Here is a 21,872-nt window from a genome sequence, read left to right as displayed (position 1 = left end):
ACAAAAGGTCCTTAACTTGGGGATATCTCAGTTCTTCTGACCACTTTTTCTGGCTGCCTACTGCCATTGCTGATTTAGCAACATCATCCAGAAGCATGTGTGGCTGGGGCTAGTTATTTTTGATCTACACAAATACACATGAGATGAGAATTGCATCCTCTCGTATTTTGTAAACCCAGAAGTTGGGGTAGCGTAGCTTCCAGCTGACTGGATTGTGCTGGGCACATTGTGAAAGCTCCACTTTGAAGCTTTCATGCACAGTCCATTTCCTATTTCCAAGGACTTATTTTGTGCCAGTTTTATGTTGGGGTTTTTTGTTTTCTTCCACTGGAAATGATAGATGAGGCATCTTTAAGGGCACTGGTGTACGGAGCAGCTGTTGCCAAGTCAGTACGCTTTGGGTGTATGGATAGTATTAAACTGTCTGCAGACTGAGCTCTCATCTCTCAAGCATCTTGTTTTTCCTGCTGTCTGTACTGTTTTTGCATTTGAAGGATGGCATAAAACTGCACTGTTGCCAGGGTAGGATGGATTAGTCCCCTGGCAGATTGTTCTTAATTTGCACTCCAGTCATGTATATCTATTAGTACTTATTTTCTATGAGCTAAAATATAATGAATGCCTAATAACCTGGAACGTTCTTCATTAATTATTATTATTAGAATACATATATTATATAATAATAATAATAATAATAATAATATACCACCCTTCCAAAAATGGCTCAGGACGGTTTACACAGAGAAATAATAAATCAATCAGATGGCTCCCTGTCCCCAAAGGGCTCACAATCTAAAAATAAACATCAGATAGACACCAGCAACAGTCACTGGAGGTACAGTGCTGGGGGTGGATAGGGTCAGTTACTCTCCCCCTGCTAAATAAAGAGAATCACCACATTAAAAGGTGCCTCTTTGCCAAGTTAGCAGTTAGTTATACTGCTTTTCAACAACAAAAAGTTGCACTGAGCCCTTACCTGAACTGAAATAGTGGGAGGCAAATTTACAACACAGCATTCACTAAAAAATATACAGGCTGACATTACAGGCAGCCCTATGTTGGCATTAGGGACCTGCCAGGGCTGCTACACAACCTGAAGGCAGCCCAGGTGGTGTAACATGACCTGGCAGAGGCGCTCTTACCTCTGGACTTTGGGGCCAAAGTCCAGGGCCTCCACAGCCCCTGGGGGCCCCCATATCCTCTTTAGTCTGTCCTGGGGTGTGTGGTTGCCTGGCGGAGCCTGATGATGCTTAATTTGCAGGGGAGGGGGAGGCCTCCAAAGGCTTTAGGTCCAGGCTCCAAAATTACCTCGGTGTACCTCTGTGACCTGGCAGTTATAGAATGACTTACAGCCGCTTCCAGGCAGTTGCACAGTGCTCCTTCCATTTTTTCCAACATTTTTTTTCCAATGGAAGAGAATGACCTCAAAACAATGGTGCATCAGCTGGTAATCTTCAGGCTGGACTGCTGTAATGTACTCTATGTAGTGCTGCCTTTGAAGATAGTTCAGAAACTTCAGTAAGTTCAAAATGTGGCAGCCAGATTGGTCTCTGGGGTAACTCGGAGTGAGCACATCATAGGGACATAGGAAGCTGCCTTATACTGAGTGAGACCATTGGTCCATCTAGCTCAGTATTGTCTTCCCAGACTGGCAGCAGCTTCTCCAAGGTTGCCAGCAGGAATCTCTCTCAGCCCTATCTTGGAGAAGCCAGGGAGGGAACTTGGAGCCTTCTGCATGGAACCATGCCGATGCTCTTCCCAGAGTGGCCCCTTTCCCTAAGGGAATATCTTACAGTGCTCACATTAGTCTCCCATTCAAATGCAAACCAGGGTAGACCCTGTTTAGCATTAGGGGCGGAGAGAGTTCCATTTTCCGAGTGCCAAAATACCCTTCATATGTCTCAGCCAACTGGACCTCAGAAGGCACTGGGAGTGGCAAATAGGCCTTGCCAGATAATTGTAGCAAACGGTCTTTCATATAAATTGCATAATTAGGCAAAATGGTTTGTGCCATGAGAGAGTTCAGTTTGAAACATACTGGGAATAAAGGATGCTGTTGTTCCTATACAACTCCTTTTGTTTTCCCCTGTATATTCCGTGTAGTGGCCTTGATCTGGCTTGTTTTCATGCTTAACCCTTTCCCCAACTTCCCTAAGCTACTTACCCTCCCATGGGCTTCCAAGACTTACGTTTGGAGGTGAAAATGAGTCCAAAATACTGTAGAGGATAGAAATCAGCTGTGCATGGCGGGGTGGAATTAGAAGGCAAAAGCGCCCGGCAGGGGATGGGATTTAGCACCCTAGCTTCTGCCTCTTCTCTGCTGCAAAGCTATCCTGTTCCGGGCTGAGCCAGGCTGTCCATGTGTGCACTGGACATGGACAGCTCCAAGAGCCAGAACCTTGGCCAGAGGTAGTGGGTAGTGCAGCATATTGGGTAGTGCAGCATATTGGGTAGTGCAGCATATTGCCCCAGCAAGGTCTAGCAGCAGATTGCGTGTACTCATAGTTACTGCTTAGGTAAAGTGTGCCCGAGTCAGTCTCCACTACTCGCAACCACAGATCCCTGTGGTTGTCTTTGGTAGAAAACAGGAGGGGTTTAGCATTGCCATCTCCCGCGCAGTGTGAGATGATGCCTTTCAGCATCTTCCTATATCACTGCTGCCTGTTATAGGAGTTTCACATATTCTGGGGAACATACCAGCAGGGATTCGAACCAGCAACCTCTGGCTTGCTAGTCAAGTCATTTCCCCGCTGCGCCATTGGCAAGGGGAATTGGCCCCACCCCTTTCCTTAGAAAGGCTCTGTTCTTTAAAGGGACCTTGCCCAATTCCTCAAGCTCTTGCTTCAGTGACACTGGCAGGGCCTGCACTGCAACTAGCAGGTCCTCAGGGAACTCCTCTGAGTTTGAGGATGCTGAGAGGGCTGTGTCCTCAGGTCAAGATGAGGGTGCTGGCTCAGACCTCCCTGGTTTTCCTGGTGTCCCAGTGGCAAGAAGTCATCCAGGGTCTCTGGATCCTAGGCCATTCACACAGTCAGGCGGATGTTATTTACTGGTTTGTTTTATCCAGACATTGAGTCCTTCCCAAGGACCTGGGATGCCTGAATTTTATTGTCAGTATTGTTGTTGTTACTGCTATTGTTATTTAAAAGATTTATACCCCACCCCTCCAATACACTACTGCTTGGGGCGGCTCACAACAAGATACAATAAAATTGACTAAATTAAATAAGAAAAGAAAAAGAAGAAGAAGAAAATTGTCAGATTAAAAACTACACTCATTAGGTTCAAATTAAAAATGAAAATTAGAAAAAGCTAAAGAAGCTAAAAGAATGGTAAATTATGACAGCTCTCCAAAATGTGGTGCCCCTTCTGTTCTGGTAGTGAAGAGAAAGATTAATGAAACTCCCAAAGGTTTATACACACACACACACACACACACACACACACACACACACAGAGTCTCAGCAGCAGCTATTTTAATTCAAGTTGCTGGTGATTAGGACAGACAAACATCTGGATTGTTGATCCCCCACCCCCACCCTTTTCAGTGCAAAATTATTTACTTTTAATGTTTTTCTGAACCATAAGAAGTAATCTGTAAATGCTGGGGAAAGTAGTCCAAGTTGGTGGGGAGAAATGTAATGGCCAAGTGAGAAAAATCTCTGACACAACTTTGTATTATCAGCATATGTGCAATTACATCCAAAGAGCTCTTCTTGAAGCAGAAGCAAAAGAACTGTGGAACATGTAATTGCATACACTGGCTAAATAATGTATGATCGTTACTATAATGAAGAACCCATCATTTCTTTTCCACATCTGTGGAGGTTCCATAATTAAGCTGGCCTGCAAGTGTTTCAATTTATGTACCTTTCAATGAAAATTATATGCAATGTGCAATAAGGAAATTGTTATTTAAAAAAAAAAATTCCCCGGCAGATTTCTTAATAGAAAGTGGAAGTCTGTTTTTCTTGTTCAAAAAGGAACTGAAATGTATAAATGCTTTCAGAAAACAAAACCAAATAAACCACAGTTAAAATTGTACCTGATTATATATATCTTATTTAGCACTTTAATGTTTTTCCTCTTGATTGTGCCTTCTTTTCATAGACATCCATGTCATTTGGTCCTGCCTATTCAAAGGGTAGTTAAGCTGTAGTCTGTAAGTATTACTTTCTTTAAAACTTTTTGAAGACAGTTGTTAAGAATTAAATGAAATATCATAAAGACCACAAAACAATTACTATTAAATCATAGCTACTCTACTGAATTGCCTAATACTTTTCATCCCTGAAATATTTGCTTTAGTACATACATGCTCACTATGATGTCTATGTGGAACCTCCATGTTCAGAGGCAGTATATCAATAAAGATTCGCTGTTGGGGAGCAACAGCAGAGCTGTTACCTTCTTGCCCTGCTTGTGGGTTTCCTGGAGGCATCTGGTTAGCCGCTTTGGGAAGCTGGGTGCTGAACTAGATGGGCCTCTGGTCTGATCCAGCAGGGCTCTTCTTATGTTTTGTTCACCTGGAATAGCAAGCCTGCGAAAATATGAAAATGGGAGGTGATCTATATTGTAATGTGCTAACCATTGTTGTAGGGATGAAGAATCTGTGATTGGCTCAGTTGCTCAGCATTCACAGGAAGGCAAGGGCATTGGCAGAACTGCACAGACCCCTTCTACCTGCCATTGGCCAATGTTTAGGCAGGAAAGAAGGAACTGGAAGGAAAGTGGGGGAAAGGGAAGGGAAGCTGGAAGTGGGAAGCAGTCCAGCAGAATGAGGGGAAGAGTAGAAGAATGAGGGGAAGAGAAGAAAGCTGGAAGGAGGACTCTGAGAGGAAGAGGAAGACTAGGAAAAATATCAGCAAAAAGAGCACATTCAGCAATGGCCAGTAAGGTGGTTCATTGGTGCATGTTCCTGCTTCCACTGCAGGATGATTGGGGATGTGCAAACCAGTTCGAATTCAAACCGGTTTGAATTCAAACTGGTTTGGTTCGATGGTTCGAATTTGAACTGAAGCAGCCATTAGGTTTGAGCTGCTGGTTTGAATTCGAACCGAACTGGGGGGGTTCAAACCTCCCAAAGTGGGTGGGGTGGTAGTTGGTACCCATGGATTTGCTTTGGGGTTTGGTGGGTGGTAGGCACCCCTGGGTGCCTACCACCCACCCCACTTTTGTTCCCCCAGGTGCTCCACAATAGGGGATAGTGGGCTGATTCGCGTCCCATTATACCCTATGAGAAAAATAATTAAAGATATTTCAAAAAATCATTTAAAAATCATAGGAGTTTCTGATTGCTTCGGGTTTTGGGTGGTAGTTGGCACCCATGGGTGCTCCACAATAGGGAATAATGGGCTGGTTTGAGTCCCATTATACCCTATGAGAAAAATACACCCCCCCCCCAAAAATTCATTAAAAAATCACATGAGTGTCTGATTGCTTTGGGCATTGGGTGGTAGGCACCCATGGGTGCCAGCTACCACTCCACCCACTTTGCAAGGTTTGAACTGGTTTGAACTGGTTCAAACCAGTTTGGGGGGGTTCAAGCAAAACCAAAACCGCACCTCCCCCTCCTGGTTCGAACCCAGTTCGAATTTGAACCGAACCAGGCAAACTGGTTTTGTGCACATCCCTAAGGATGATCAAGGACAATGCAGAAGTACCCACTTCGGACGCAATGGTGGAGGTAGAGGGCTTTGGGGATAGTACTAAAAATGTGCACAAAAACATGCTGGTGTGGAAATAGTGATGCAATTCCAGCTGCAAAAATAACTGGATGGCACTCTACGGTGCACATCTGGGAATACCCCAAGCAGCAGAATACATGGCAGGGCTGAGCTAGTAGTGGAAGGCGTGGTACTCAGTGACTCCCAAGGAATTCAGGGGGACAAAGTACTGTTGCACCTGATGCACTGGCCTGAGGTCAGTGATTGGTTGGAAGGCAAGGATCAGGGACGACGCAGTGTGGGAATTGGGGAGGCTAATGTTGGTAGTGTGTTAAGGAAAGGAAGGGAACTCCCACCCATTACAAGTGATGGCCTTGAAATATGATTAGTTGAGTTTAGAAGGTTAGCTCATATGGTACTGTGGATGGCTTAAACTACCCATTAGATATGATAAACATGGATTCTGTGTTTAGAATGGGACAATTCTATTAATTAAACATGGGACAGCTAACTGCTGTCCCCATTCTTGAGAGTGCATAAGAGGACAACCAGATGATAAAGGAGCCGGAGCCCCTCTACAAGGAAATGCTGCAACTTTTGGGCTTTTGGAATTGCGAAAAGGGCAGCTAATGGAGGACATGACTGAGGGATTCATGCATGGATTGAGGCAATTATGCATGATGTGGAGAAAGTGGAAGAAGTTTTTTTCCCTCTTTCACAACTCAGAGTCATCCAAATAAACTGACTGGCAGCAGCAGATTCAGGACAGACAAAAGGAGATCCTTCCTCACACCCTGCCTAATGAATTGATGAAATTTGTTATGAATTGAAGGGATGTGCATAGTGGCAGTGGCCACTGTGACAGTTCCTGTATCTGCTGCTGCAGTTCTCTTCCTTCTTTCCTTCCTTCCTTCCTTCCTTCCTTCCTTCCTTCCTTCCTTCCTTCCTTCCTTCCTTCCTTCCTTCCTTTTATAAACCAACCCATCCAAAGGCTCTGGGCAGTGTACAACAATTTATTTATTTTTAATTATCTTCAGTAGTCCTCTCCTATAATATATATTGCCCTCGATAACAGGGGGATGCTTTAGGCATGGGGTGTTTATTCCAGTAGAAAAAATCCAAATATTTTAAAAATAAAGAGGATGTATTGTTTCACAAACAAAAACCAAACCAAACCAAACCACAGATGGCCCTTTCCAAGAAATACACAGTTCAAAGCACAGCCAGTTACTGTTTTCTATCCTTCCGTCTCAGTCCTTTTCTGCCAGTTTCTTCCTTAGCAGTTAACTTGTAACTGACTCTACAGCACACACCTATAGAACTCCTCCTGCCAGTCTAAATAATAAATACCTGGCAACCCTAACCGTTTCCCCTGCTAACTTGGCAAAGAGGCACTTTTTAACATGGTGATCCTCTTTATTTAGCAGGGGGAGAGTAACTGGCCCTATCCACCCCCAGCACAGTACCTCCAGTGGACGTTGCTGGTGTCTGTCTTATGTTTCTTTTAGATTGTGAGCCCTTTGGGGATAGGGATCCATCTTATTTATTTAATATTTCTCTCTGTAAACCGCCCTGAGCCATTTTTGGAAGGGCTGTATAGAAATCGAATGAACAACAACAACAACAACAACAGCTGAAGGTATTCACTCACTAACCCACTTTCACTCACTAACCCACAGACCAAGCAACATAAATGTACATAAACAATTCTTAAGCAGTCAGTTCTTTGCAACTACTAGTTAGAATGGCTTTAAAAGAGGATTAGACAAATTCGCGGAGGAAAAGTCTATCAGTGGCTACTAGTCGTGATGGCTACATGCTCCCTCTGGGTTGAGAGGCACTATGAGGTGCAAGGCTGGAGAAGGGCATTGATTGATGGATTGATCATATTTCTATACTGCCTAACATGTTCATCCTTAGGTGGCATACATGAGTTAAAATGCAACAAATATTTAAAAAGGATAAAATTATTAAAACAATTATGATATAAAACCAGTTAAAATTAATTAAAAGCCTGAGAAAACAGGGGGAGCAAATATGACGTAATCCTTCATTTCCCCGTGAGTCCCTTCCAGGGAGTGGGAAGCAAGTGACAAATTTCTCAAGTGTCCTTCAGGATGGGAGTCATTCAGGACAGTTCAGAGTCATTAACAAACTTGAGAAACAACAGGTTAGACCCCCCCCCCAAAAAAAAGGACTAGTCAAAAGGATTTCCAGCTAGATAACTACCCAAACCCACAAGACAAACGACAATGCACAAATACAGGGTGGGAGAGACGTGGCTTGGCAGCAGTACATGAGAAAAGGACCTAGGCATCTTAGTGGATAAAAAGCTGAACATGAGCCCACAGTGTGATGCAGCTACTAAAAGAGTGAATGCAATCTTGGGCTGCATTAGAAGACGCACAGTGTCTAGATCACATGCAGTACAGTAATCATTCCACTCCGTTCTGTACTGGTCAGACCTCACTTAGAATACTGTGTCCAATACATTTTAAAAGAACACTTTTAAATGGGTTCAGGGGAAGGTAACCAAGATAGTGAGGGGTCTGGAAATCAAGTCCTATGAGGAACAGTTGAAGGAGCTGAAAGAGATATGCAAACCAATTCAACATTTTGATGTGAAACAGGCCATTTTGAGTGTTTCGAGCTTGAAACAAAATGCCCTTTAAATAAAGGGCCTGTTTTGAGCTCGGAACAAAACAACCCCATTTCTATTTGAAACATTTTGACATTTCAAGCGCCATTCTGGAAGCCTGTTTCCCCCTTGCTTATTGGTTTTCTGGCACTGGCTTCCAGTCTTAAGGGGGTTTGGGGGAAAGCTTAAGCATTTGTTTAAAATTGCCCGCTTGCCCATTTCTTTTGTGGGCTGGGTGATAGGTAGCACCCATCATGCCCTACCACCCAACCCACTTTGGTCTACCTAGGAGCTACCCATGGGGAACAATGGGGTATTTCAAGTTCCCCCATTGTTCCTATGGACAAAACACTCTAAACATTTCGAGTTTTGTTCCATCCAGGTTGACAAAACATTTCAGCAGTCTGTGTTTTGTTTTGAGCTTGAAACAAAATGCAAAATCCTCTCCATGCACATCCCTAGGAGCTGGATATGTTTGTTTAGCGTGGAGAAGGGAAGATGAAGAGAAGATATGATAGCTTTCTTCAAATAGCTGAATGGATGACACATAGAAGAACGAGCACACTTATTCTTTGCTGCTCCTGAGGGCAGGACTAGAAACAATGGGTTGAAATTACAAAGACGCAGATTTAGGGTAGACATTAGAAAGAATTTCCTAGCTGTAAAAGCTGCTTGAAAGTGAAACAGTCTAATTCCTGCTGTGGTGGGCTCTTCTTCGCAAGAAGTTTTCAAACAGAGGCCGGAGGACCCTCTCTTAGGGATGCCGAAGCAGTTCCCTGAAGAGAGCCGTGGGCTGAAATAGAAGAACTCCAAGGCCCCCTCCAACATTAACATTTTATGATTCTATGAGTATGAAGATGCTCTTAGATGGGGATGCTTTTAAAAGGATTAGGCAGATTTGTGGAGGATACATCTATCAATGGCTAATAGCCATGGTAATTGAATTCAACCTTCATGTGTGGAAGCAATATATTTTTGAATGCCAGGTGGTCAGAGGCGTAACTAGGGAAAACGGCGCCCGGGGCAAGCACTGAAATTGCCCCCCCCCGCCACCGCCCCAGCATACATCTGACTGACACACATGTGTTTTTTCCTCACAACAACCCTGTGAAGTTGGCTTGTATCTCAAACAACAGAATTATGATGCAATGATGACACACACACCACATTATACTTAGGTTTTTCCTCACAAGCAACAACCCTGTGGAGTTGGCCTGTATCTCAGACAACAGAATTATGATGCAATGATGATACACACTACATTATACTTAGGTTTTTCCTCACAAGCAACAACCCTGTGGAGTTGGCCTGTATCTCAGACAACAGAATTATGATGCAATGATGATACACACCACATTATACTTAGGTCTTTCCTCACAAGCAACAACCCTGTGGAGTTGGCCTGTATCTCAAACAACAGAATTATGATGCAGTGATGATACACACCACATTATACTTAGGTTTTTCCTCACAAGCAACAACCCTGTGGAGTTGGCCTGTATCTCAAACAACAGAATTATGATGCAATGATGATACACACCACATTATACTTAGGTTTTTCCTCACAAGCAAGAGACAATCTCCAAAGGTCCTGGCATATAACCCCCTCCCCCATTTTTCTTGCCAAACTTTGTGTCTTTAGCAGGATACCACAGGCACTTGTTAAAGCTAACACTGCAGGTTTTTCTGAGATGGAGCTGTTATAGGAGCACTTCAGAGTAAACTGAGATCACAAGGCAAGCTTTCACAGTGCAAAAACGAGCATGCCAGCAAGCAGAACTCATGGTAAAACTCTCTTGAAACACCTTGTAACAATGCACAGGCAGCTATGTTACACTGCTTGAGTCAACTCACACTGCTGTACTATCCAGGCTGTGGGAATTGACTCTCAGTTCCATATACATGCATGCATTTAAGATTGACTGCCAAAGAATCTTTATGATTGTTTTTCTTTCTTTTGGGGCAGAGAGAGGAGCGTATAATGCAAACATTAACACCTGTTAGGCACCTGAGACCATAGTTGGGCAGCTAAATAAAAGCCTGATTCGTCAATATGTTTTTCCCCCACATGTGGCTTCTGTAGTTTTTGCAACTCCTTCAATTTCTCACCCTGACACTTGGTCTGCTGCTTCCACCCGCCCGCCGCCGAATCCTTTCTTCCGTGTGGGTGTCCATGTGTGTCCTCGTCGTCCTGCCTGCGCCTGCTGCAGTGCAGCCCCAGCCCCAGCAACCACGCTTTCCTCCGCGACGGCGACCGCGCCACCACGTGCAGGTGAACAGAGGAGGATGGACGCACCACACGCATGCGCAGCGCAACTCGGCATGCTGGCCGAGTCGCGCGTGCGTGCGTCACTGACTAGAGACCCTCTGGCTTGCAAGCCACTTGAGGGCCTCTTTCTGGCTGTTCCAGACTAAGCGAGCGACGGAGCGAGCAAGCCACAGCCAAGGGCAGGCGCAGTGAGCAGCATGAAAGGCGCCCGCCGCCGCCAAGCCAGGCCACTGACTGGCCGCCAGCAAAGCAATGGGGGTGCGCGGGCGGCGCGGAAGGGACCGCTCGTGGGGGAGGGGGCGCCGACACGCTCCCTTGACTGCTGCAGCGCTGCTGCACTGAGCAGGAGAAATTTGTATTAAAAAAATTTTAAAAAATGAATTTGGTCATGGCGGCGCCCCCCATGTGACCTGAAAAGATGGCGCCCGGGGCACGTGCCCCCCCTGCCCCCCATAGTTACGCCTCTGCAGGTGGTAGAGACAAACAGGGGAGAACTGCACCTTCATGCCCTTCTTGTGAGCTCCCGGAGGTGTCTCCTGGCTGTTTTTGGAAATACTGGAATGGATAGAACACTGAATAGAGTCAGCAGGGCTCTTATTATTATTCTGTTTTGCTAATGCTTTAAAATAGGGTACCTGCAGTATCCATTACACCACTCACTGGGGTAAGCAACTTCGGCTCTCCAACTGCAGTTGAACTTCATCTCCCATCATCCCCTGCCACAATGTATTGGGATAGCAAGTCCTAGACTTGGGCAGACCTAGGGCCAGAGCTGTCACAAAGGCAATTTGGCACCTGCAGAGGAGTGAATGAAGTGCATTCCATGACACCATAAGCAGAATGGGTTGCCAACTTCTGCCAAAACAGACATTGCACCAGAAATGTCTACAGCTGGAAAAATTACCTGCTAAGCAGCCACCTAATGAAGCAGTGAGGAAATGCTTGACTGACAAGCAGAAGGTTGCTGGTTCGAATCCCTGCTGGTACTATATCGGGCAGCAGCGATATAGGAAGATGCTGAAAAGCATCATCTCATACTGTGCGGGAGGAGGCAATGGTAAACTCCTCCTGTATTCTACCAAAGAAAACCACAGGGCTCTGTGGGCACCAGAAGTCGAAATCGACTTGACAGCACATTTTACCTTTAAACATTTTAGCATTGCTTAGTTAAAATGTCTTTGAATGAAAATGAATTCTTCAAGCACATCTAACAGATCAATAAAATGTCAGTAAAAATACAGGAAAAAGTGGGATTTTCAAATCAAAACACAATTACAAAACTACTATAAGATGTGGAGTGTGTTGGTGGTGGTATTGCTATCTGTCTTCATTACATTACAAGGATGCTCATTGATGTGAATCGCTTCATGAGTGTCACACCCATTCTGTGGCAGCTTCACAGGTTACCGGTCTACCACTGGGCCAGATTCAAAGTGTTGGTCTTTAATGACCTAAATGGCTTGAGGCCGGGCTGCCTGTTGGGCTATATTTGCCCATATGAACCTGCCAAGGCCTTCCTTTCAGCATCTTAGGCAAGGCTCATGGCCCCACTATTAATGGCGATCCAATTGGCGGGGTCAAGAGGCAGGGCTTTTTCTGTTGTGGTCCCTTGGAACACTCTCGCAGAAGAGCTTCACCATGTTCCTTTTCTCAGGGTTTTAAAAACAACTAAAACACATATTTTTAGATAGGCCTTTGAATGTTTTATCCGCTTCTTATATCTGGTAGGTTTTTTAGCTTTTAGTTTGTAACGTTTAATTTGTAACATTTTAAATCTGTAACTTTTAAATGTGGTTTTAGTCTGGTCTTTCATTGATTTTATTTTTTTATTGTTTCATATTGTATCTATTCTATTAATTTTGTGAGCCGCCCCAGCAATAGTGTACTGAAGGGGCAAGGTATACATATTTTAAATAAATAAATAAATCTTTTGCATTTACTCTGTTAGGAAATTGTTTGGGCTTGGGGAACAATTTCAGTACACCCATCACAGTGTGAAAGGATGGAGATATGCCAGCTGTACCTTCACTGTGGCTTAACTTACAATGGATGGTCCTGGCATGTCTCTTCTTTTAAAAAGAAACAAACAAAGAATGAATGGTGATGGCAGTGATGGCCTACATAATCCACCTACTCCATTCTTTCTTCTAGACGACCCCGCACAAAAAATACAAACATGAAGAGGCAGCAATTAGGTAAAGCAGAAGAATACAAGCAGAGGAATTCAGGTATCCTGTGGATTCATAGCTAGGAGTTACAGAGAAACACTTGCCAATGTATATATGAAGATGTGCATTGGAAGAGAGCTGGTCTTGTGGTAGCAAGCATGAATTGTCCCCTTTGTTAAACAGGCCCACCCTAGTTTGCATTTGAATGGGATACTACATATGAACACTGTAAGACATTCCCTTAGGGGATGGGGCCGCTCTGGTAAGAGCACCTGCCTGCTTGCATGCAGGTGGTTCCAAGTTCCCTCCCTGGAAACATCTCCAAGATAGGGCTGAGAGAGACTCCTGCCTGTAACCTTGGAGAAGCTGCTGCCAGCCTGTGTAGACAATACTGAGCTAGATGGACCAATGGTCTGACTCAATATATAGCAGCTTTCTTTGTCAAGGTATCTCTCTAATTATAGATTATTTTTAATTTAGCACAAAGATGCAGCACATCACAGCTCCAGAGGTCCACAGTGGGGGAAACCTGAGACTTTCAATATTGCAAGATAATCCTTTAGGGCACCAAAACAGCAGCTTTATGAATTCAAGGCAGGAGCAAGGCAGGGAACAGAGGCATGAGGATTAGGAGAGGAATTCATGATATGCAGCAAGCTCAGAGAAGGATTTGGAGAGGATGCAGCAGGGCAAACAGAAGCAAAAGTCCAAGGACAAGTAAGCACAAGGAGATATGGCTCTCTCTGGGGTTCAGGGAAGTTGCTCTGGAATAGAGCTGCAAATAATTTTGTCTAATGCAACATTTTGAAGACAATTTGCAGGTTGTTGCTTGGGCAAAACATCTGTGAGGTTTTGAGGGTGATTTGCACAGTTTCAGTAAGCTGGAGAGAGCTGTCCAAAATTCACAATCTCAAGGAGGGTAGTATTTTTATTGGGACCACTTAAGAGCCACAAAGCAGTAAATAGAAAACTTTTGAGTTCCCTAGGTTCCTGAAACTCTTTGGCTTCTCAAATCCTTAAGTTCCCCCTGAAATCTCCCTAAAGCAGAATTGGTGTTAAAAGAGTAGATTTCTTCGTGGGTAAACCATTTGAGTGATTTTGTGAGGAGATTATGATAGCCAAATTTCTCAGGAAGGGGAGGCGGTGTTGTACATTATATCTCTACTCTGGGAATGAACTATAGTTAGCTTGCCAGAAGCCACTGGATAATAATAGTTTCTGCATTTATCTGTTGTTTGGTCCAGACCTAGGGGTTATTGAGGTAAGCATGGCAATGGCTGCGAGTTCCTGGGATTGATGGGGAGAGTCCCATGGATCTCAGAAGCTAGGAAGTGGAGTCACCTGGAAGCTAACTGCCAAGGAAGGACTTGAACTCCAGAAAATGGACTCCAATTAAATGGACTCCAGAAATGGACTCCAACTAAAGGATAGAAAATGGCAATTGGTTGTACGTTGAACTATGTATTTCTTTGTACAACTATGAGGCTATTTACACGAGCAGCCCAAATGAGGCTAGGGCAGCCCAGCCTGAATTGGGCTGTTCATGTGGAGCGCTAGGATCGCTCCCAGTCCCAGCACTTTTGCTACTGCTAGCCCGGCTTTTAGCACCAGCCCTTAACCAGGATTAGAGGATGTGAGCATGCTTTCAACCCCAAGTTCAGGATCATGTGTGTACACACAGAATCGGACACCTACAGTGCCCACCTCATGGGGGAATCCGCCAATGCATCATGTTTGTTGCACAGTGTGTTATGGGATTCCTGGAGGCCAGGACTCATTTCCCTGGCCTCCAGTAATCCATGCTGCCAGGAACAGTGCAGATTGTGTGGGGTGTGCAACGGAGCACTGAAGAGGAGTTCTGTGCTCATCTGGGGGGAAGGTTGGTTCAACCCTGCCTTCCCCACCACCCGCCTTCCCTGCCCCTATTATGGTCATGAGAATGACCTTAAAAAATCCTCTTTATTTTAAAAATATTTGGAGTATACTTCTCTTTATTGGAGCAACACCCCATGTCTTAAACATTCTTCCATTATCAAGGGCAATAGATATTATAGGAGAGGACTGTTGAAGAGAGATGGTGGTAGTGGATACAAGAACCGTCACAGGTTTGCCAGCAGCCTCTTCCAATTTACTTTTGCAGGGAATTCTGGGCAACTGGAGGCAATGAGAACAGGGCCACCAAGTTCTCCCACCTGTGCCATATGCAAGGTGCAGTAGGTGAAGGTGAACAATCAGTCTTTAGTGGTCTGGTTCGGGCAGATGAAAGGCAGGGGGAAGCTCCAAGTCAACCATAAATGCTGGAAAACAAGATTCTTCACATGATTCTGTTTGTATTCACACAACTAGGATCTGTGCCTGCACAGTAGCCAACTCTATAAGATTGTGAAGCTCTGCGCAATGCTCCTGCTCTGCCCCACATTCATCCATGTCTGTCAGAAAGGGCAGTTAGGGCATCATTGCTTTCAGTTCCTTTCCAACCATTGCCTGAGCTGCATTGGAAGGTTCTTGCTCAGGACTTGCGGAATTTTTCCCTTGAGGACCTTTGAGACAGTGAGAGAGTTTAATTGTTGCGCTTGCTCTGTTCTCAGAACCAACATTTATATTTCATGACCAATCATAAGACCTTTAAGCAGTGCAAAAAGTGCAAAGCTAAACTTCCCACTTCTGGCAGACACGATTTATGCATTTTGCATCTGGGAGAAGAACATAAGACAAACCTATGTAAGATCTGTTTGTCTTTTTCAAAACACACCCAGAAAAGCTGGGAACTTCGTTCAAAGGATGCTTTGTATAATTTAGTGCTATGTCCACTGCAAATGACTATGTCGACCCCAGCAAAAGCCTCAACATCAACACTGGTAGCTACCTTGTTGAGACCAACCTCCAAACCATTGGTAGGAATGGCTATCCCAACACCTATGCACATGACACCAAGCACAAATGGGGAGACATCAACAATGCTGAAGTAATGACAGTCTTTGATGTCTAAACTTCTTGGCTACCCCGAGTTCCTCGAAAGAGGCAAAGAAGAGGAAGCCTAAATTGGCCAAGAAGAGATCACATGGAAAGAGTGACCTGAAAGAGCCTAAAAAGGAAAAACTTCACAAGTTGTCTTCAACACTGACACATTCAGTGTTGAAGTCCACCACATTCACCACTTTGACATCTACATTGACATGGATGGAACCATCAAAGCCCAATGAAAAGGGTCTGACCCCATCAACTGCTGCAACCCTGTCAACATCGACTGTCAATGTCGACTGTTGATGGGTCAACTTCAATGGTTTTGACAAAGAACATAATCACAGTGGCTAAGACGACACTGTTGCCAACACCAAAAACGTCTTCAATACTGACGTTGGATATGTTATCTATGGGCAAAAACATGCCCGTGAGATTGGAAAGTTCACAGCCCTGCAGTGTTTTGGCAATACCAACGATGCCAAAGATCACCACGCATTCAAGAGATTATCCAAGGTCACCAACCTATTCACTTAGAGATGGCATAGGATATGATGAAGATGTGATTGAAATCCCTAAAACTCCTTCCATGTCACCTGCTCCACAAAGGTCACCACTGGAAGAAGACAGGCACAGACTTTACAACTGGAAACCAGATGAAGGGGTCATCATTGCCAATGCAGCCCCATGAGACCAACACCTGCAACATGGTGTGCTCATAGCAGGAAGGACTGTGATTACCATAGGATAATATTTGCTCAGTATTGGCCAGCATATTCATCTATAATTGACTATGTTGTCCCAAGCAGGAACAATGAACAACAAATGTATGTTTTACACTTTACATAGGATATGACTAGGGAGGAAGATGTTTTCTGGCACTCTAAGGACGATAGGCATCTACAACCACACCTTGTGATCCACACAATAACTTCCACTATAACAAAAGCTTCTGCTTGTTAAGCTTCTTCAGAAACATAGTCAGATGTGAGGGTCACTGCAACTTTGGCTGAGACTGAATTAGTAACAGCAACTAATACCTAAATGACTACTATAGTGTCCAATTCCTTTAGTTCTCCTGCAGAAGATCAACCAGAGGAGGTTATGGAAGAGCACAATAAGAGTGGGCAACTGCGTGAGCATTCTGATGGAGTGGAGGGCTACAGATCAGATTCAGAAGATGAGTCGGAGTGTACAGAAACCCCATCAGAGCCATCTCCTGATGACAAGGTTTTAAAGAAATCTTCAGATTCACCAAAGAGGAGCATAGAAATTATCACTCCCTAATCATAGACATAGTGAATATTCTAGACTTAGATCTTAAACAAGTGGTTGAGGAGATGCAAGACCCAATATTTAAATTTCTGCAAACAGCAAAAACATCACCACTTGCCACATTGCTGATGCTTCCAGTTTTATTACAGGCTGCAAAACAGGTGTGGCAGAAACCATCAAATACTGCCCCCACCTCCGGAAGATTAGAAGGGTGGAAATTAGAGGCAATGGGCTGTAGGGCTTACTCAACATCGACTCTGTCCATGAGCATAGCCAATTATATGGCATGTATGTCAAGATTTCAACATGCACTTTGGGAAGACCTTTGCTAACACTGAACCAGAGAATTGGGAGAACAAAGTCAAATAATTGCAGATTAAGTTTGCTGACATCACGAGACAGCGGTTTAACACTGTACATCATTTGATGGACTGTGAATCAAAAAATATGGCAGGAGCAATTGTGTTATGCTGCCACGCTTGGCTACGTTCATCCACTTTGCAATATGAAACTAGAGGTGAAAAGGAAAGGGAGGGTCTGTTTAGTAAGGAGACAGATGAGACCTTAGAAACACTTTTAAAAATCTAAACAACTAAATCATTTGTGCAAAACGTTTCGGGTACAGAATGATCTGTACCCGAAACAGCCAATTTCTGGTGATTCGGATCCTAACCGAATAACCCCCAACGATTTCCAAAAAATTTCGGATCCGAAATGAATCACCCCTGTTTCGGATCCAAAATATTTGGATGTTTCGGACCTCCATTTTGTGGCCTTCTTCCCCCCCCCTCTCCATTTTGAGCAATGACGTCTATTTGAATTTCCCGCCTTTTTGCCTCCCATTGACTTCAATGCAAAAAGGTCTGCTCGAATTTTGGGTCCCAGGGGAAAAATCGTGGGGTGGGGTGGTAGTGCCGGGTTAAGGTTTCCCCCCATTAGGTAAAATGGAGGGTGTATCACTTCACGTCAGGGGGAAAGGGGTGGCCTAGAGCAGTGTGGGGTTGGTGGTAGTGCCGGGTAGGGGCAAGGAAGCTACCTGAATTGTTTCAAAGGATTTGGGCAGAGGGCTGATTTTTGGTGAATTGTTGAAATTTACACGTCTTTAAGGTTTTTCCTCATAAGGTGGTATAATGGAGCTTTCAGCAGCCCCATAAGTGCACTTGGGGGGTGCTGGGGTGGCCCAGAGCGAGTGGTGGTGTAGTGCACATAGGGTGCCAACCACCCCCATGGTTTGCTAACCCATGGGGTACAGGGTTCTGTTGTTTCTGAGGTATTCTGAGTGTGGATTCTATGATAGCAAATAAGAATGGATTCATGGTCTCATTGAAAATCTCATTTGCTTAAAGACGTGTAAACTTCAACAATTCACCAAAAATTAGCCCTTTGCCCAATCACTCTGAAATTGGGGTGGTAGCCTCCACCCATTAGGCACTACCACCCCACCCCACTCTTTTGGCCCAGATCCCATGTTATGCCCCCAATCTGCCCCAAAGACACTAAAACTTCAAAAATTCACCAAAAATCAGCCCTTTGGCCAATCCCTCTGCAATTTGGGTGGTAGCCTCCACCCATTGGGCAATAACACCCCACCCCACTCTTTTGGCCCCAGGACCCATTTTTTTATCCAAATCGATTCAGATTCAGATTAGGATTAATTCGGATCCGAATCGAATCAGGGGTGATTCGGAAGGGCAATATTCAGATACAAAACAGAACGGGTGTTTCGGTTCAGATCCAAATCAAAACACCGAAAATCCGAATTGCACACCCCTAATTTGTGGTTCTATCTACCCAGCAAGGTTATTCATCGAAACAAAAACAACCATAGACATCTAGTCAATTGTATGGGAAATATAGACCACAATATAAAAACCAAGACAAGAGAGATTTCAAGAAACCAGGCAGAAATCAAAATTGGCCATATGTGCCTAGGAATAAGAAAACCACTTCTCGTCAAAAACAGGGTGAGAACAAGAAACAGATCCTTTGGTGCTTTGAGACTCCACATCAACCCATTTTAGTCACTGATAGCAGAACATTACTCCATGTGGGAACAGATAACAACAGACAAATGGGCTCTTTTTATTGTACAGAATGGTTATGCGATAGAATTCCAAATGGTTATGTGATAGAATTTTCCAGGGTATCAAGTATGCACACCTGACTCTGACTTTATTAGAGGAAGTCAAAACATTATTGGAAAAAGATGCCATAGAACAAGTCTCCTGGAATCAACAGATGCGGGGTTTCTATTCATGGTACTTTCAGATATGAAAGAAGGGTGGTGGCATCCATACAGTCCTAGATTCGATTTCCATAGTAGCTATATTTCCATTGCTGATAGGAGACAGGTGGTTTGCAGCAATGGGTTTAAAGGATGTGTATTTTAATATACAAATTTAACCACACCACAAGAAATTCCTATGGTTTACCATGAGAACCCAAGTATATCAATACAAAATCCTCCCTTTCGGAATTTCAACAACCCTGAGAGTATTCACAAAGTGTATGGCGGTCATAATAGCCTACTTGAAGGGAAGAGGCATGGAGGTTTATCCATTCCTAGATGACTGGTTGCTGACAGCTCATTCCAAAGACAAGTTATAGAAAGATCTGGAGGAGATGATATTGTTATTTGAGGATCTAGGAATAAAGATCAATCATAAAAAATCAAAAATACAGTTGTTACAGCTATCAGAAATGCTGTTTTTATTAATAGAAATTTAAGGGGTATTGTTGCTAGTGGCTCAAATGGTTTATTCATCAGTCCCAATAGAACCACTATCAGATCCCAGTGGCTTATTGGTTCATATATGGATGGGTACATGTTCTCTAACCCTTTTAGGAATTTCTTACACAACGAGTATGAGAACACTGTCCCTGAATCAATACCAATATGACAACTAGAGATCACTGCCAAGTGTACCCTTATTGAGGAATTTGATAAGCCAGTTAACTTTAAGCTGATGAGATAAGTCAAGATTTGAGTTATATCCACAGATATTGGAAGAAATGACTTGTTTGCAAAGGTTTCAGATCTCTTCCATTTTGCAGCATATGTTTTCCTCGTTGATGGCTTTTTTTCATTAGACTCTCTTGTAACAATGCAATGCTTGCTGCATTCCCTGGATCCTTCAAGCTGTTAGTCTCAGCATCTATGCGTCTGGGTGTATAACTTTGCCCTTGTCCATTGAAAGTGGGTCCGTTTGCATTGGGAATGTTTTCATCCTGCCTTTGGATAATCGTAGTATCATCAGGTACCATGTCTGCCTTTGCCATTGTGGTATTATTATCAAATGTGATCTGTCTTGTGGTACATAATCTTGTTCACTACTCTAGTGATCAAGGGAATTGGCGGATACATGTAATAGGACATCTTGTCCCATTGTAGGATAAACATATCTTCCAGTGACCCTTTGCCTGCGCTACGCCCACACGAGAGCAATAGTGAATGCATTTCTTGTTCTCCTGAGACACAAACAAATCTATTTTTGGAGTTTCACATGTTGAATATCTTTTGTAAATATTTTGGATGGAGACTCCATTCGTGTATATTCGAACTGCTGAGATATCTGCTCAAGGCATCTGCCTCCATATTCTCTGCTCCCTTGATGTGTATAGTAATGGGATGAATCTTGTAGTCTATGCACCAGTCCCAAAACTGCATAGCCAGATTGCATAATGGGCGAGACACTGTTCCCCCCTGGTTGTTCATATGCAATTGCAGTGGTGTTGTCCATCGCAATTTGGACTTTTTCCCCTTGCAGCATAGCATGGAAAGCTTTCAGTACTAGTTGTCCATTGCACAGACTTGAGCTTCATACCAAATGTAAACACTAACTTCCACATTAACCAAGACATAATCCTTCCCACTTTTTTCTGCACCCCGAAAACAGAGCTAGAGAGGATGTTGCATACTTTGGATGTGAGAAGAGCATTAGCCTTCTATTTAGATCAGACAAAGTCATTCTGGAGGGACAACACTCTGTTTATATCCCACAAGGAAGATAAGAAGAGAGAGAAAATAGCTAGACAGAGTTCATATTATGGATTGTCTCAGCAAAGACATATCAGAAGTTAAAACCATAGAGAGACATTAGAACACATTCTACCCATATGGTGGGTTCCTCAGCAGCCAATCTATCAGGAGTATCTATAGATGATATTAGAAGGGCAGCAACCTAGTCTTCTGGACATCCCTTCATCAAGCATTATGCACTGGACCTAAGGTCCTCATCAGATGCTTCATTTGGGAGAGGTGTTTTGAAACAGATCCTAGCATAAAATGGATTATAGAGGTAAGCCACAACCTGTACCCACCACCTGTATAGGGAGCTTGCTAATAATCACCCAGTTGTGAGAATACAACCCGGATCATGTCATGGATAAACAGGTTGCTTACCTGTAACTGATTATCCTTGAGTGATCTGGGGGTATTTACATGACCCAGATATCCTTCCCAGTATAGGTGGAAGTCAAACCATTGACAATAATATCAATCTCTCACGTACCCTGTCTAGTTCAGGTCACAATGATTGCTGAAGATGCAGTAGTCATCCAAGAATCGAAGGCAACAGCGTTCCAACCACCCTTTCTAACGGACGCACATGAGTGCGGGGTGGAGCAGGACTGTTACACGGAGCTTCAGAATCTTATTGAGTTGGCTACTGTGCAAGTGTGGATCCCAGTTGTGTGAATACCTCCGAATCACTCAAGGATCATCAGTTACAGGTAATCAACCTGGGGTTTTTTGTGTCTCAGTAATGGAAGTCAGAGAACACAAGCATGGAAGAATGGGGTGAAAACAAACTAAAAATAAAAGAAGTATTGACATAAACATTCTAAAAATACAAACATGACTAGATGAAACCATCATTTATCAAAAGCGAGCTTAA

The 21,872-nt window shown here is 43.8% G+C and overlaps 1 protein-coding gene across 11 annotated transcripts in view; it reads left to right on the top strand.

Annotated features, from left to right (window-relative positions):
• Window positions 1–21,872, top strand: part of PRLR (prolactin receptor) — a 240,297-nt gene that overhangs the window by 23,560 nt on the left and 194,865 nt on the right. For 7 of the 11 annotated variants that reach the window (XM_053292106.1, XM_053292101.1, XM_053292096.1 and 4 more), the window contains exon 3: window positions 4,111–4,162. The exons of 2 other annotated variants lie outside the window; for them this stretch is intronic. The gene's annotated coding sequence lies outside the window, so the exon portion shown is untranslated. Of the gene's footprint in view, window positions 1–4,110; window positions 4,163–12,724; window positions 12,802–21,872 lie in introns of all 11 variants that reach the window. 2 more of the 11 variants (XM_053292100.1, XM_053292093.1) reach the window with 1 other exon arrangement.

This window comes from Hemicordylus capensis, chromosome 2, assembly GCF_027244095.1.
Source record: "Hemicordylus capensis ecotype Gifberg chromosome 2, rHemCap1.1.pri, whole genome shotgun sequence".
Taxonomy (NCBI): Eukaryota; Metazoa; Chordata; class Lepidosauria; order Squamata; family Cordylidae; genus Hemicordylus; species Hemicordylus capensis.
Note: the sequence above shows the minus strand (reverse complement) of the source record. Positions and strands in the feature narration are given on the sequence as shown.